Source organism: Malaya genurostris, chromosome 1 (assembly GCF_030247185.1).
Source record: "Malaya genurostris strain Urasoe2022 chromosome 1, Malgen_1.1, whole genome shotgun sequence".
Taxonomy (NCBI): domain Eukaryota; kingdom Metazoa; phylum Arthropoda; class Insecta; order Diptera; family Culicidae; genus Malaya; species Malaya genurostris.
The window spans coordinates 128,530,267-128,547,681 of NC_080570.1; the positions used below are offsets into that span (position 1 = coordinate 128,530,267).

At 35.4% G+C, this 17,415-nt stretch overlaps 1 protein-coding gene across 4 annotated transcripts in view; it reads left to right on the top strand.

Moving 5' to 3' along the window:
- Nucleotides 1-2,757: 2,757 nt before the first annotated feature.
- LOC131425750 (forkhead box protein K2-like) overlaps nt 2,758-17,415 on the top strand; it is a 36,533-nt gene continuing 21,875 nt past the window's right edge. The window contains exons 1-2 of one of the 4 annotated variants that reach the window (XM_058587876.1): nt 2,758-2,964; nt 3,727-4,067. The gene's annotated coding sequence lies outside the window, so the exon portion shown is untranslated. Of the gene's footprint in view, nt 2,965-3,611; nt 4,068-17,415 lie in introns of those variants that run through there. The other 3 variants (XM_058587879.1, XM_058587875.1, XM_058587880.1) reach the window with 3 other exon arrangements.

The following is a 17,415-nucleotide window of genomic DNA, read 5'->3' on the forward strand; positions in this document are numbered from 1 at the left end:
ATCTAGACTGCTAATCCAGTTAGATTTTTCATATCAAATAACGAATCTCTCATCAGAGTGTAGCAAACTGGTATAAAACTGTTATGGCAACATGAACACGGAACCGCAAAACTAACTAGTCTAGAGTACTTACCACCTAATTCCATGGCTCCGTTCAATAACATAATTTTCGGTAAAGTGGATCTAATTACATACTTTTTTTTCCTTAAGAAACTATACTGAAAAATAAGTTATATCTACACACCAGTATGTTATAATGACTCAACGGTTCAGTTTTATGGACTCAATTTTAGGTTGAATGTGTGTCATCTAATTGAGCGAAATTCTCGATGTTGGGTGGTTTTACTGCTTGTGTTTTGACAATAATGGAGAGAGCGAATGAAAGAAAATATTAAGAACAACTCAAAATTAAGTAAAACGAAGTCAAACAGTAGGTAGTTTTTATTTTCCGCAAAGCCTTCAACGCTATACATAAAAAAGGTAGCGGTGATCAATAATAAGGTGGCAAACGAGATGGCAGTAACGAAATATCGACAATATTTTTGATTGTGTAGTTGAAACTTCATCGGATTGATGAAAATCTAAATGAACATTAGAACATGTCCCAAGTGCAAATGACAGTTTTTATTTGTTTACTTTCTCTTCCATCATATATCAGTAGATTTTTTTAAAAGAATTCTACATTTTTGATTTATTGTGCTACCTAATGCTAAATCATGGTATTATTACATGAAATATCGGTAATACACCATTGCTATTCCAAAATTGCAACCAATTACACACTTAAAACCATTTCTTGAGCTCGGCATATTAAAATGCCGAAACTGATCAGCAACACGTAAATTTGCTGATAGCTCAGTAATCAATACGCATGTTTCTGAACTTCGTTAAATGCATTCACTGATATTTCGGTAAAATGCTTCATTTTGCCGAAATTTGACATAATTGCTTGCTGAATGTATCAGTAAACAACAGATATGCCGACATCAGCAGCGACGTTTGCCGAGATTTCGGAATATGCGCTAGCTTTTGCCGAAATTCAGTACAACAGCTGTCATTTTTTGCCGCGTAAAATTTTCGCTTCGCATTGCGCGATTATTTTCTGATGAAATTCTCTAGTGAAAAAATGGATAATCTTCGAAGAAGTGTGGAACCACTTGCAAGTAAACATATTGAATAAATAGCTTGAATGTTTCGCTTTATTAAAAGCGACTTTATCAGAGCACTCGCGATTATAAGGGAAAACACCCAACTCGGGGCTCAAAGCGTCCTTGAGACAAAACTTTGGGGGATATGCGAAAAAATAACCCAATGCATGGAATAATTCAATGGATCAAAGTAAGTTTATTTGAACAATACCGTATATGCATCATTAAATATTGAAAATTTTTGTAAACCAGAAATCAATGTATATATTCATTTTCATATTTCCAGCTCGACTCAAGCCATCCGGAAACGCCGCTGATGGTAGTGATGTCTGAGGAATTTGGCGAAGGAGACTGCTCATTAGTTTGGAGAGATGTAATAATTCCCATAGGACCGGAAATACTGTCAGCATTTAAAACTCTTTGCATGGTTTTTACAGTATGCGAGCCTTCCGATATTTTTTTTAAATTTTTCTGTATGCTACATGCTGGCAACAAATTTGCAAGCCTCCTTTAAATGTTAATAAAATGAATTTTTGATCCTAAATGGCGTGTTTATAATGTTGAGAAATCACAAACAAAATTAATCTACTAGATTTTTAATTACTGATGACTCAGTAATTTATTTTTTCATTTTTTTCGTTTTATTGGATTGCCGAATATTCAGTGAACGTTTCACTGAGCAAACAGTAAATCTTATGCTGACGATTTCGGCAATATTTGACGTTTGTCAAATTTGAGGGTGCCGAGACGCTCAGTAATTTTATTTTTGCCGAGATGATTGCTGATTACTCGGCTGTGCGAATCTCGGCATATTTTTGCCGAGACTCAGCTATAAAATTTAAGTGTGTAAAATATTGAAATTTGCACTGAATGGACTGACATGCGGGTAATTTGCATATGGGACAGACATGAGTTTATAAATTTTTCGCATTTTACTGAACAAACCCTCAACTTTTATTGTAAGTTCTGAGAGTATATTGAGGATAGATTTCATTTCTCGAGCTAACTCAAAATTGGAGAAAATCGATATGCGACTGATATGCGAGTATGGGAAGTACAGTCCAAATCGAAAATTGATGGTTTTAGTCTTTATTGGACCGTAATAATCAAAAGAGAGTCATTTGCATTTGGGAGCTTTTTTTAATGTTGGTCTTAAAATATTGTTTAAAAATCTTTTCAGGTTCCCGTAAATTCGAAGATTTAAAATTGCTATTCAGTCCTCATATGAAAAAAAAATAAAAAAAGCAGTTTGTCATTTGAAAATCTCATAATTGAATGATATTCTCTCATTCACGATTTTTAAATTTTCATGTGGGCCGTCATATTATTAAATTTACCTTTATTGATATAATAAATTTACCACTAACGATCAGCTTCTTTTGTTGCCTCATATCTATTATAAAAAGCTGAATCTGGATGAAAACTAGTTAGTTCATTTGGATAAGGGAAAAACTGGTGAAACTAGCAATTGTTTTTTTTTTTAAATTACGAATACGGAAAGCATTTTGCCGCAACCACCGCATAGATATTGGCTTGCCTTCGTTGAACGTTTCAACCCACCAACAAAACGTACATCCGACTGTAGCATTATACAACAATACTTCTGACGTTCGGTCCAACGTTTAACGAATAGTCGACCATAAAACTCGTTCGGGATTTACTATACGATTTTATGTCAGTTTTGTTGAGTTAGTTCAAGAAGTTTGAATATCTCGTAGTGAGGTTGAATTTATGCGAACTCGAGCAAAATATTTTAAAAATATCAATAAATACGTTCATGAAGTGTTGAAAACAGTCAAAATTGAGTGCTTTAGTGGTAAGTGCATAGTTTGAGAAAATGTTATTTTTAAAAAATATCAAAGCCGGTACCAAAGTTGAACCGGGCTGTGGTGGTAAAAAAACAACACATTCCATTGAAAAATATGAAATTCACATTGATTTTTGCCTCTTGCGCCGCGGATGAAGCGTATTGGTATTGGTGTAAACGGAATTACAATGTTCTGTTTGATCATCCATGATTGCGAGCACCTTCTGGTACTATGCTCGACTTGTGGCAGCCGGAAAGAGAGCGAACGCACCATAATCAAAATATTATAGGCAAGAGTTGTGCGATGTTCGCCATGCAAACGTAAACACAAACATTTGAAAAGAAGTGTGCGGGGTGCAACGGGAGTATGCGTCTGTGTTGGTATAACCTGTTCTTCGAACAGTGCGATCAGCATTGCAAACGAGCTGGAATGAAAAAAAATCCTAATTTACAATAAATTGTAAATTAACATAAGTAAAAATAATTTTGAAGAAATTTTTCAAAAACTAACTTTTGATTAGTTTTTATGAAAGTTATTTTTGCATGTAGGTATAATTTATTGTACTATGAATGCATTTGTCACAAGTGCAAATGTAGTTTTACCCACGCAGAGATGTTATATACTCGCACTTGGCAACGCTGGGGCCAGTTGTCTCTCCACTCGCTAACCATATCAAAATAGAGTCGTGTTCACGTTAGACTAATCGCCTTTCGTATGGTTTGCAATTTGATAACTTTATTTTCCTATCTTCCGCAACCTTAAATTCCTAGGAAAAACGTAAACAGTGAACAAGAAAACATCGTTTGATCGATGAGATACGTGCATCGCCCCAGACGAGTGACGAAAGGAATCTTGAAAAACTGGATTTATTGGTGAAAACTGAGAAAAGGTGAATCGTGAAAAGTTGCGAAGCGAAGAAAAATATCTCGGAAAAGCTCCATCGTATCGATCTTTATCTAGTGATTGTTGTTTTGCAGCAGCAGATTGTGTGCTGAGTGGAACAGTGCGGACAGTCGGAAAATTATTCATTCTGTGATTACGGAATTGTACGACCTATTTATTTAAGCCGCACTTCCGCGGAACAGTAAAACACACGACAGTTGGTTTTCAGGTGAGTTGCATTTTTCACTATTGTTTATGTCAATGCGTATTTATAAGCCTAGGTACGCTCCAGATTATTCTTAATCACGTGTCAACTCGATTGTATAATGTCGAAACCACGCGTTCCGCAAAAAATATATATATGGCTGTTCAAAATAAACAATACGTATTGCAACGCTAGTCGAGTGCTTCCACGAGTATTGACTGATGTTTTGAAGATATTAAATAAACATTAGCTCAACTAGGCTGAACGACCACAGAAAGAATTCTACATAGATTTATTGCGGCTCAGAACGGGAACCATTTTGTTATTCATATTATGATAAACAAATAAAATCTCGCCCCCTCCATAATGCCTTTGCCCCATTATATGTATACTTTACGCGAGGAAACCACGGTGCTGAGTGCTGCTCACTATAACATCATCACGTCGTCTTCATGAGATGAGAATATCCATGTTTGTGGTACGGAGAAGTGCCTGTAGATATAGCGACTGTAAACACTGTACTTGTGGTCTTGTTTTTTAGCGTTGTGTTGCATCACATACTGAATTTCTGGACCGCGCTGCTTTGCTTGGTTTTCGGTGAACAGAAACATAATCACATTAGTTAGATCACTGAACAGGTGTGTGATGTTCAGTGTCTTGCATTTTATGCTGGGCCGTTAAATCTGCTAGAGCACGAGTGTACCACGAGGCTGAAATCAGTCAGTGCTTAGGTATTTGTATGACGAGGTAGTATTTTTTTTATTTTCATCTCTCTATTTTAGTGAAATTCTATAGTGAGTGCAAATTCGACAACAATTTGATATTTAAATTTCAAATATAATACACTCAAGTATTTTTTATGCGGGAGCTACGCATTGCATAAAAAACCGCATAACTTCAAAAATTTGCAATGAAAAACCGTACAGTTTTGAAAATTCGAATGAAAAATATAATTATAATTCATTTAAAAAAGTATATATAGTATGTTTCTTATTATTATGTTTCGTAAACATACTAAATATACACTAAGGCAAAATAATAAGGAATTTCATAATTTTGCATTAATTATGGTTTCGGCTTTAGCGGTCTATTAAATAAGAACGGTTGTTATATACTGCCCGACGTTTCGACCACTGGTTATGGTCTTTTTCAAGGGAAACTGTAAGTTTATTGGTTATAAATGATATTACAAAAATATTAAAAAAAAAAATCACTATCTTATCGTTCTTTGTCTAAAAATCGTATGCCCACGAACGGTTGTTTACATAATAACAAAGCTTCTTTCGTCACTTTTCTAAAAAATACAAAAAACATATGTGCGATCACAAAAACCTGTTCATTTACAATCATTAAAATATTTTAATTAAACTGATTTCTTACGTTGCACTAATAACGTTTGTTTTAAACATTAGCCTGTTTTACTACTATGCACTACCTAACGTCACTTTCAAAGATGGTGGGTAAATGATGAGATGGTGCTGAATTCAGTGAACTTATTTGCGTGAGTGAGCTTGAGCGAGTATATGAAGATGATAATTTATCATTTCCCTTGAAAAAGACCATAACCAGTGGTCGAAACGTCGGGCAGTATATAACAGCCGTTCTTATTTAACAGACCGCTAAAGCCGAAACCATAATTAATGTAGAATATTTGTACGGTCGTACTAATCATCTTTCGAATTTCATAATGATTTCGTATGATTTTTAGCCACAAGAATACCGTAAGCGAATCCCCCCTCGGCCAGAGTAGCCCATAAAGGGAAAAAAAAAGAAAAAAAAGAAAAGAATATCGTAAGCGAATCATAAGACAGCCTTATGAAATCCCGAAAATAGGAATTCCAATAAATCGCTTTATGAAATTCATAAGAAATTTTTAGGAACATTGTGCGAAATTTCTATGATAAACATAACTTCTCTCATATATCTTATAAGTTGTTCGTATGAAAACTATAATAGTGATAGATAAGATGTATATTGCAGAGGTATATTTTTCATATTTATCTTATGAAATTATGATTTTGATGATTTTTTATGTATCATAAGACTTGCCTTATGATTTTCACAACTCAATTTGCTTGAGTATATACAAAAAAGTCCTGGCATTACATTCCTATTGTAGAATTTGGCCTTTCTGTTTCAACAGACTTCGCAGTCGATTCTTAGTGTACAGAATCATTGCATGGCTAGTACTATGGATCCTACTGACACTAAGAATCCTTCCAGGTCGGGATCGAACATACGACAATTGGCTTGCAAGACCAGCATTGAACCGCCAACCCGGGACGAGTATATACTAATAATATAATGAATAATTCCTATTTATACATCAAGATGCCCGGAAAATACTTCAATCCTCAATAAGCGGGCCTATAATAATGTTCTGTTTTGGACATGTGATATCTGTTTATAGCTTGAATTAAAGAAATATTTAAAAAAAGACGGATGGGTAATGTCAAAATCATAACTGGAAGACGCGAATACGAACAAAACTGACATGCTTCTTTTATGCATCCGAATCAATTAGTTGATTGTTGTGTGAATTTTGCAACTTATACTGCTTCACTTCTAGAATTGTTACGGTACATCTATACCAAAGTATGATTGAAATTGGACTACTTAATCTGAATCCTGGAAATAAGTTCTGAAACTGAATTTAGGGACTCAATTCTGAATCTGAATTCAGGAATTAAATTCAGGTTCAGAAGACAGTTTCAAAATTAAAATCTCTAATCAGAATTCATATCATGAATTTTGTTTCAGAACACTGAATTTTGTTCCGGACTGAGAAGAAGGACACGAATTCCGAACTTAAATTAAGGCACTAAAATCAGTTCCAAATATCTAGTACCAGAATTTAGAATGTAGATTCAGTTCCAAAGCCTTAGTTTTAACTTTTGAACCTGTATTCTGGAACTAAGTTCCAAATCTGCAGTCTGATACTAAATTCTAAATATAAAATTTAGTTCAAAGTTCTCGTGAACCAGAATCCAGGTTCTCAATTCAGTTTCAAAATTTAGTTTCTGAATCCAATCCGAATGAGGCTTTTTACAAGTGAATGAGAGTGCAACCTGAGTGTTTGAGGCTTCATACCCCGTAGAAGGTCTGGTTGGAACTGACTGTTCGTCTCGCTTGAGCGGTCTCGCCTCAAAGCCGTCGTTCGGGTGCGAAAAAGTTAAGCAAGCGTAATGAGTTTTCTACATTGTTTCCAAAAGTTAGAGAAAACTATTTTTTTTTAGTTATTGTTATCAACTCTGTTAAAAAATTAGTCATAAATTGCTGATCATATTTCTGATGGCATGGAGAAAGAATTATGTTGAAGCGTTAAGTACAATGAGAGTTATTCACAATTAAGGTCTACCCATTCATTCACAGGGTGGATTTTAATAAGACGTCCCATAGTACAGTAAGACGTATTCATGTCAAAACTAAACAGAGGCGATTTGAGCCTATCCCAAAAACCGGGAAGTTTTTAACTAAAAACGGGGAAATTGAAAGCGGCAATTCAGTTGCCAGCTGCCATAGGCCTAGGATGTGAAAAGTATGAAATATATCTACGGTGCCTCCAAGCGTAGTAGCTTGTGAAGGAGCAGATTTTCTATTCAGCTTCATATGCTTGCTCGTGAAATCAATGAATTTAATATTATCTTGTTTTGAGACAAAATTTGACGTACTTGATTTCTTAATCCGCATAGAAATATGAATTATTTTTAGAAAAAACACCTTTTCAACCAATTCGGATGTTTAGTTGTGTTAACAAATTCTTTCCTTTCGCCACATTTAAATCTGTATGTTTCAGGAGAAATAAAATACAGATTAATCTGTATATGTGGCAACCCTGTTTCGCACGGCATATTTCGAAACGACACCCATACTAGTATAACGATGTGTTCTACATCAATACTTTCATTTTCGCATTGCGTGATAGCGTGGCCCGTCGTAATTGAATGTGTCTGTGACAGCGAAATCTTTTCAACTTCCATTTTGATGAATCTGATGCTTTTGGTAGGAAATTGAGAAAATTTAATTAATTCTTAATGATGATCTGTGGGACTGAAAAATGCCTTGAATTGTTACGACCAACACGAACTGCATTTAGATCTGAGATGCCTTTTGGCGCGTACACTGGGTAAACTCGTTCGAAATTTGACTAGAAATTCATTGTGATTTTGTCGTCGTGAATCGGTTTTTTGATAATTAATATATAAATTATTCTTTTTGAGGTCGGTTACACATGAACGTTCAGGTTCAAACATCGCCTGCGTACGTTTATATCCCAAGTAGGAAATTTTTTACGTTAGCTTTTTGTGACTAATTTGCAACAAGAAATTGGTGTGCTTGTTACTAACATCTAAATACATGCGTGACTCTAAAAGCACAGTTTCTACTGAAATAACTTATCTTACCAAAACATGAAAACAACTTGTTTTAAAATAAACTAGTTAAAATTTAGTGACCATCGACATTATAAACATTGAATGAATTCGGAATGCTTTTCTATCAATAATAAAAAGGCAGTATAGTACTTGTAATTACAAACTTTATACAAGGTATTTTAAAACTACCGGGCAGAATCCAATTCTAATTAACTGTTTTTTTACGCGCCTTCAATCAAAATCTGTTTATGAAGATATGAAAAATAAACAACGAAATAACCCTATGTTAAGAATGCTCATCCAAGTAGAGTGATTTCTCATTATTTTGAATTCATATATCATGAGAAAATGACTATTCTGTCTTTCATTATTTTCGACAAAAAGTACTTTTGAAAAAAGTAATATTCTAATTTTATTTATGTTTTATCGACTACTTGAAACTACATAGTGTGTTCGCCATATTCAAGCCAACAAATCTTGTCTAGGTTACATTTTCGTTATCATTAACGATAACTTACAAACTATAATTATATCAATGTTTATGTTTTAAAGAAACACTGCTGTCACCTTGTTTTAAGCAGTGTTATATAAAAAACATGTTCGTGCTCTTGTTGCGAAATAGTTTGGATTTAGTCGTATCAGAACTAGTTTCGAATTGTTTCTTGAGATAATTATGTCATATAATCTACCAAGATAAATTCTCATCGTTTCCTCGCCCCACCAACACCACTCCTTTCCTGCGACGCGAGCGGGTCATTTCGCCGGATTTTCGTTTACATCACATAATGAACGAGAAAACTTCAAATTCGAGTTATTCATCAAACTTATCTATTTGTTTGTATGTCTCCTGGATAATAACGCAGCCACATAACCGAAGCCAAGATGGCTCGGAGGCACTACCAAAGATAAACTCAAGATGGAGTAGTCTGCGATTTCTTATGTATCATTTGAATAGGACCCCTCGATGAGCTCGGTTCACTGTCAGTTTCAGTATTTTGAAGCAAAACAACAAGCGTCTGATCGCTAGATGCGTCGTAGCTATGACAATGATTGTTAATGTTTGGAAAAATATCAAATTACAGTATGGACGATATTGAACAATTTTGCCTCATACCCAGTGATTCTTGCAATAAGAAAGTAAAAACTACTTAGAACCATTGCCTAGAATTTATTTAGTTTGTTATTGCCTCATACCATGAAGCATTAAAGTCAATGGTGGCAAGAAATCATTATGTGCTGAATGTAAACATATGTTTGATTCCTTCCTTGAATCGTTTCCATGGCATCTTGTCGGAACTAGTCGACGCTTATTAACGGAGGGTCAATAAAATTACATTATTACTGAACCAACTGGTTCACGATTACTGACCCAACATTTTTCATTGAATCGTATGAGACATTGTAATCTTGAGTTTATCTTTGGCACTACGCCGCCATTGGCACTCAGTTATCGGGAAATATCACAAACAATTGCCTGGTAGATACTTCAATGAAGTCAACAAGTTTTTTTGGGAATTCCGTTCCGAAAATTATGAAATGAAAAGAAAATTAAAAAAAATCATTTAATCTTTCTGGATTATTTCATAACTACGATTGTAGTTCAACAAAACGGTAGTAAACATCATTTTTTAATTTGTCTTTATTTCAAATCAATACCAATCACAGTTTGAAGATTGTTGAAGAATTCGCCGAAATGACCTTTTCGGCGAAATGGCATTCGGCGAAATGGCATTCGGCGAAATGACCCTGATCCCCTGTGACGCTTGTGGTGGTGCAGAGAATTCTTCGGTCACTAATAGCAACAAGTGTTGAACTAACATTCCTTCCCTTCCTAAGGTGACTTGCATGGATGTGGCCAACATGCAATTTCAACTGGTCACGGGAAACTCACAGGTGGTAAAAATGTTAGCTGCCAACATCGTTTGCGAAATAAATAAAAATAGGGTAACTGTTCCCTATTTCATCTGAGCTCCTATTTCCATCTCATCCCTTCACCTCATTACTTTGAACATGTATAATATCTTACAACGTACCTGAACCAAACTGTAGAATGTTTTAAAATGATTATTCAAGCCATTGTCATACTTTGGCATTGGAAGAAATGGTTTTAAATGCTTCGGTGATAGTTTTTTAATTTATAACAAACTCACTTTTCAATTTCGGACACATTTTCGTCTCAAGATTAACGGTTCGTCATGTGCCTACAAATCGATTCGTCTCAAAACATGATCACTATTTCGCACATATACTACACTACTATTGAATGCTGGATGACTTCATAATTAGTAATGTTCACTTGCAAATTGTTTAATTAACGATTAAAAATTTCAAAAATTACCCGACAATCAATAAAAGTCTTCAAGAATATGAGATTAAAGTTTTTCACTTAGTTCACTTGATTGCGCTTTGTGAGGGGCTGGGGTCCACTAGGAGATTGATAGTACCTATTAGCTCTCTCCGGACAGTATCAGCCTAGATGCCGTGTGGAATCCGGCGGAAAAAAACTGAACCAAGAATAGATCCACTGGGTTCCTGCTTCCATGTCGTAAATGGCGATAATTGCAGGAGTTTCTTTTTCCTTTCAGTTATCAGATATTTTCAATGTTTTACTTCTGATTACTCAATTTTACTAAATTATCTCTTCATTCAACCTATCAATTTCCGTCTAACTTCGAAAAAAAGTTTCTAATTTAGAATGTTTTCTTCCTCCATGTTATTGATTGTCTGTCAGGATTATAAATTGAATGATAAATAAATAAATAATCTATAACTATTGCGCAAATCCGTTGATATTACAAAGTTAATAACAGAGACAATATTGAACACGTAGTAAAAAACACTTGATATTAATATTTCAAAAAATAAATTAATATTTTTCTTGGTAGCCGGCTGCCCAGATCAACCAATATAACGAATTAATAGTTTTAATAAGTAATTAAAATAAGAAAGCGGAAATAATAAAGAACAATAAATAATAAATAAAGACGCGCGTGAAATCTGTTGACCTTTATTTGGTGATTTAAAATGATTTTATAACAACTGTTTAGAATATGTCAATGCAATGAATCAACTATTTTGTCTAAATCCTATTCACTCGTTTATTTTGTATCGCGTAATTTCTTATATAAAAATAGGTAAGTTTTTATTCGTTACGCGATAGTATTGCAAATCTTTCTTCATTTTACTCGAATAAGAGCTGTGAATCAAGACTTTCCGGGACTTCAATATAGGATATTGTTGAAACGTTTACTCGGGAAATCAGTGAGTTTAGTGGTGCATCCGAGCATCTTAAAACCGGAACATACTGAGTCGCGCGCGAATGCGACCAATACTGAATTTTTTACTAACAAATATCCTTCTCCCGTGACACTTGTGGAGTGCGCAGTAGTATATACGGCCTCTAGTAACAACAAGTGTTGGACTAACATCCCTTCCCATTCCTTAGACGATCTACGTTCGGGCCTGGCCGGCGCCGGTACTGATCAATGAATTCTGGGATTACCAGAAGATGTACATTGAAGGATGATTTACCAGTCCCAGGTCGGATCATCTAGAAACTCCCTGTACAATTTCAGCTAATCCCGATCAGTAATGGAGTAGCAACCAGGGGTGGTCGCTCAAGCTCAAGCTCAAGCTCAAGTTCACTTGATTGCGCTTTGTTTTCATCTCATTTGATTTCGCAAAGTTGCCAAGTTTTCTCATAATGTTACAAAAAAAAATGTTTTCCTTCTTCATAATATCAACAAGTTTTTTTTTGGTATCCGTGACATTAGTTTAATTATATTGTTAGTATCTATATTTCAATCAAACTATTTCGGCTTCGAATATTACCAGAAAGAGCGTGTTAAATACTAATGAAATAACCATTGTGACAAATCTAGTAGCACTGGTTTCTTTCCGCTATACGTCACCATAACATTGTTAAGTGTGTGTGTGTTTCATCGACTGTGCACAGAGATGCCAGATATTTTCATAAAAAATATTTATCTGCTCTATCTGTTTTCACTAATAAAATGAATCAGTTCAAATTCGTTAAAAATTTTAATATAAATGTTTATCAGTGTTCATCATCAAATATTTGCACAAAAGATTTCCATTTCAACATTGGATTTGTCGGTTGATTATAGTTTCTAAAAATATCGTGTGTTATCTCATACTAGGCATTTGGCTATTTTTAAAGAAAATTCTGACATTTTGAACCTGAGAGTGTAATAGTGCAATATTTTGGTTTTGATAGCTGCCGCCATTGCTAATTTATGGGATGAATAAAGGACCAACGATAGGATGAATATAAAACCTTTGAGATGAAATTAGGAGCATAGTAGTGAACATATCAGAAGTGTTTTTAGTTGATTTTTTTAATATTATTTTAATTTCCAAGGAATGTGAACCAATTCTCAATGTGGAGCAATTAGGCAAAAATATTAAAAAATCGCAGTGATTTTAGTGGCTAAATCAGGGTTTTAGGGTAACGTCCAAACAAACGTTACGTCTAAATGAAATAGGGAACCCTTACCCTACAACAGTTTTCTACTAACTACAACACTACCGAAAACACCAAACCAATAGGACTAATCGTTTTTGAGATGTATGTAATTGAAAATATCCAAGGATTTTGCCTTCCTAAGAGTTAGGCTGATGATGGAAATTGCCCTTGTTGGTTATGAAGAATACTGATGCAAAATTTGAATCAATTTAAAAAAAATATGAAAAAATCGACCTTCGAATTCAAATGGACTCAGCTCAAGAGACTTGAATATGTTGCTAGGAACAAGTTGTTATGATTTTCACTTCTTTCTTTAATTTTATGCGCACGCATTTTTCCACACATCATGTAGTAATAATATTCGATCTCATAAATATAATGAGCATAGAACTAAATATCAATTTAGGTTACGGCTGAAGCTATTTTCCGCTGTCTCTGTTTTTTCTGAATAATTTATATATTTACTTGAGACTGTGATGATGATGATTGCAAACCTTCGCGAACCACGTTTCAAATCATCACGTGTCGCCGTAACCTACTGCATGGTTGTTGCCGGCAATGCGAACGGTGTTTTAGCTTGATTTGCATGATCTGTAAAACGCACGCACGAACACACACACACACACACGATCATACAACATTTATTTTGATATCGCAAGAGATAGGTCTGCTTTCGATTCAACGTAGACAACAGGCAGCCAGCCGGCTTTCGGTCTTCGGATTCTCGAGTTCGAAAAAATTTATTTATCCAATCTACACCACACAGACACCAGGCTAAATATAAAACCACTACCCTCTCTCGAACAACCGACCGACCGACCGACCGACCAGCAGCATGGTGTTGTGATGCACTGTGTGTTACTTTTACGGGTTTGGTTTTGTTGTTTCTTCATCGCACTGTGTGCGCTGTGTTTTATAAAACATGGACCCTGCTTTCGGGTTTGCCTTTGCCTTGCCTTGCCTTGCTTTGCCTGGGCTAACTCGCGGCTGTTGCTAAGTGCCCTCCGAGCTCCAACACTGCCAACGTTCGCCCGCCGCCCATAGCAAAACAGTCGAATGCCGACCGCCAACAAACAGCGCCGAATCACAGATTCGGACGAGAGAAGAGGATAAGACGAGCAAAAAAAAAAAAAAATACAGTAAGGTTATAGTCAGTGTAAACGAACGGTATGCCAAATTGTTTTTACTTTTGGCTCGATAAGTCCGTGGAGACCCCGTGGCAAGTTCGGTTCATTTCGGTATCAATTGTACCGCTTTGGATAGGGATAACGACCCAAACAGAGTTCGATGAAATGAGCTTTCAACTCGTCAGAATAAAATGTCTGTTTCGACTACTCAATAATAGCATAACGAAATTTTGCATGTAGTAAGGTAAATTCATACATAGAGTGCAGAAACTAATTAAACTCGTTTAGTTTTATCGCAGTTTAATCCATCCAATTTCAAAACAAATTTTCTATTGACATATGGTAAAAATAGCTTCAACACCCTATTCAGCTGGAAAACTAAAAACAACATAAAACCGTTGCTAAAAATACGAAGTTGTTTCCAACACAAATAGAAATGACTTCACTTAGTAAGCATCCATAACTGACGTGAAATTATTGGAGTTTTTTTGGTGTTGATTGTTATCGGACTTAAACCCAGTCTTCAGGTGTAATTTGCATTGTTAGGACGTATGTCGGATATTTAAATACGAATTGTGACTTTTCAGTATTTCTTTTGATTACTAGCAATTAGTTTTGCTCATTTTTAAAAGCTTATATATTCTCAAAAAAATCTTTTTTTTTGTTATTAAACAATGCTTCTGTTTTGCTCTGAATTTACTTCGTTTCGTTTAGAAGTAAGTTATTTATACACGGAATTTGTCATGATTGAAAACCTGTTTTGATCCACCTATTAGTGTATTGATACCTTTCTCATATTACTTATATTTTCAAAAACATCACAACAAGATTCTGCCTAGTATATTTTTTTCCAATTTTGAATTAAATCAAAAACTATCATAACCTTTTCAATTTGTAAACAGTTATGTCAAGTTAATATAGATTTAACCGTGGCAACCTTGCACGCTCTACAAACTTGAACAAAGCACGCTGTGTGCTAGGCGGTGGCGTTTTCCTTATCCGTACCAGCACATACCGATGCTTACCGTTTCTGCATCATTTTGTATGACATTTTGAAAGTTTTGACACTCATCGCCCTATAATTCCGGAACCGGATGTCGAATCTGAATGGAATTGCACAGTATCTTTCAAGACAATGAAAGCTTTAATATGAATCATGTTTTGTGAAAATCGGTTTAACCGTTGCTGAGAAATCAAAGTGAGTTCCATTTTTGAAGCTTTTCATCACTATTACCGGTGCTTTCGGGACCGGAAACTGGAGACTAGTTGTCCCAAAGTAGATTTACATATCCACTAACTTACAAAGTCTGCCAATTAGATGAATTTACCGGTAAGTTTTATAAAAATTTGCATGTCGTTTCGCCATTGCTGAAAAAAAACTCATTAAATTGGAAACTTTCCACATATCGCATAAAACCTCGGAACCTTTTTAAAAAATGTTAAGACCTTTCATTTGCATTTTAGTTTGTGCGCATTTTCTCATGGATTTGGACATAGTAATTCCGGAACCGGAAGTCGTATAAAGATGAAATTCAATTGCCTAACTAAATCTAATGGACCATCACACCTTCCATTTGAATCTGAGTTTGTGAAAATCGGTTCAGCCATCTCTGAGAAAATTGAGAGACATTATTTGTCACAGACATTTTGTGATCTCGACGAACTGAATCGTATGGTATATTTTTTTTTTCATAAATACGTTTATTTCATAGGCAATATACATAAGTTTTTCTTCGCCGTGGCATCCACAATACATAGTAGTTTAAATCTAATACATTTCGAATATCATATTAGTATGTTGGTACTCATTATTTAATCTAAAAACTGTTTTTATCAAGCGAGTTGCTATTTTAAATAACATTAAATAAAATACATTTATTTTGTACATGATCTTATAACTATTTCAGGTTTGTTTGTATCAGTTCACCACTTATATTCAATATCCTATAGTTGGCTATTGGTTGAACTCATGGAAGAGAAAACAGTCTAACATAAAATAAAATTTAAATTGGAACTCCAATGGATTTAATGAAATGATAAAGAAGTTTCATGTATGGAAGGTCACGACAAGCAAGAATGTCGCGAACTGGGACATTGGATAGTCTACCTTGGGTACGCAAGGAATTTATTAGTTGAGATCTGACATCACGAAACTCCACGCATGTCCAAACAACATGGTCAATATCGCGGTAACCTTCGCCGCAAGCACAATGATTAGTCTCGGAAAGTCCAATTCGAAGGAGATGTGCATCTAACGTGTAGTGATTGGACATGAGTCTGGACATCACACGAATGAAATCTCTACTCACATCCAGTCCCCTGAACCATGCCTTTGTCGATATTTTAGGAATAATTGAGTGCATCCACCGACCCAGATTATCTTTATCCCAAGAAGCTTGCCAGCTGGCAAGTGTTCTTTTGCGAGACGCGCTATAGAATTCGTTGAAAGCAATCGGTCTCTAATAAATCTCACCCTCAATAGCACCACGTTTGGCTAAACTATCGGCTCTTTCATTGCCTGGAATGGAGCAATGAGCCGGAACCCAAACTATTGTGATTTGATAATTATTATTCAATATGACGTTCAGGCACTGTTTTATTTTGCCCAAGAAAAAAGGTTCATTTTGGCAAGCAGCGTTTGAGCGAATAGCTTCAATTGCACTCAGACTATCTGTGAAAAGAAAATAATGGTTTGGAGATAACGAGACGATTACACTCAAACTATAATGAACTGCTGCTAACTCTGCTATATAAACAGATGCAGGTTCTTGAAGCTTAAATGAGACCGAAACATTATTGTTGAATATACCAAACCCAGTAGCCTCTTCAATTCGTGATCCGTCCGTGTAAAATATTTTCTCAGAGTCAATATGCCTGAACTTACTTGTAAATATTTTTGGGATTTCCATCGAGCGTAGGTGTTCCGGGATTCCACGCACTTCGCGCTGCATGGATGTGTCGAAAAATAAAGTTGAGTCTGGGACATTTAGGAGGCTGACACGGATAGGAATATATCTTGAAGGGTTGATTTTCTGTGACATATGGTTGTAATATACTGTCATGAATCTTGTTTGAGATTGAAGCTCAACTAGCCTTTCGAAGTTATTAATAACCAGGGGATTCAGTACCTCGCATCTTATTAGCAGTCGCGATGAAAGCTCCCAAAAACAATCGTATGGTATATGAAACTCGGCCTTCCGGGCTTCCGTCCAAAAACGTGAAAATCCACCGGAAACCGCATTACAACTTCGATTATAAATTATGAACGGAATGGGTCATTTCGCCGAAAGCGTCGTTTCATCGAAAGCAATTTTTTCGTTTTTGTCTCTCAAATAGAAAAGCAATGCAATCACTGTGAAAGCCGACTTTTCAGCCGAGGACGAATG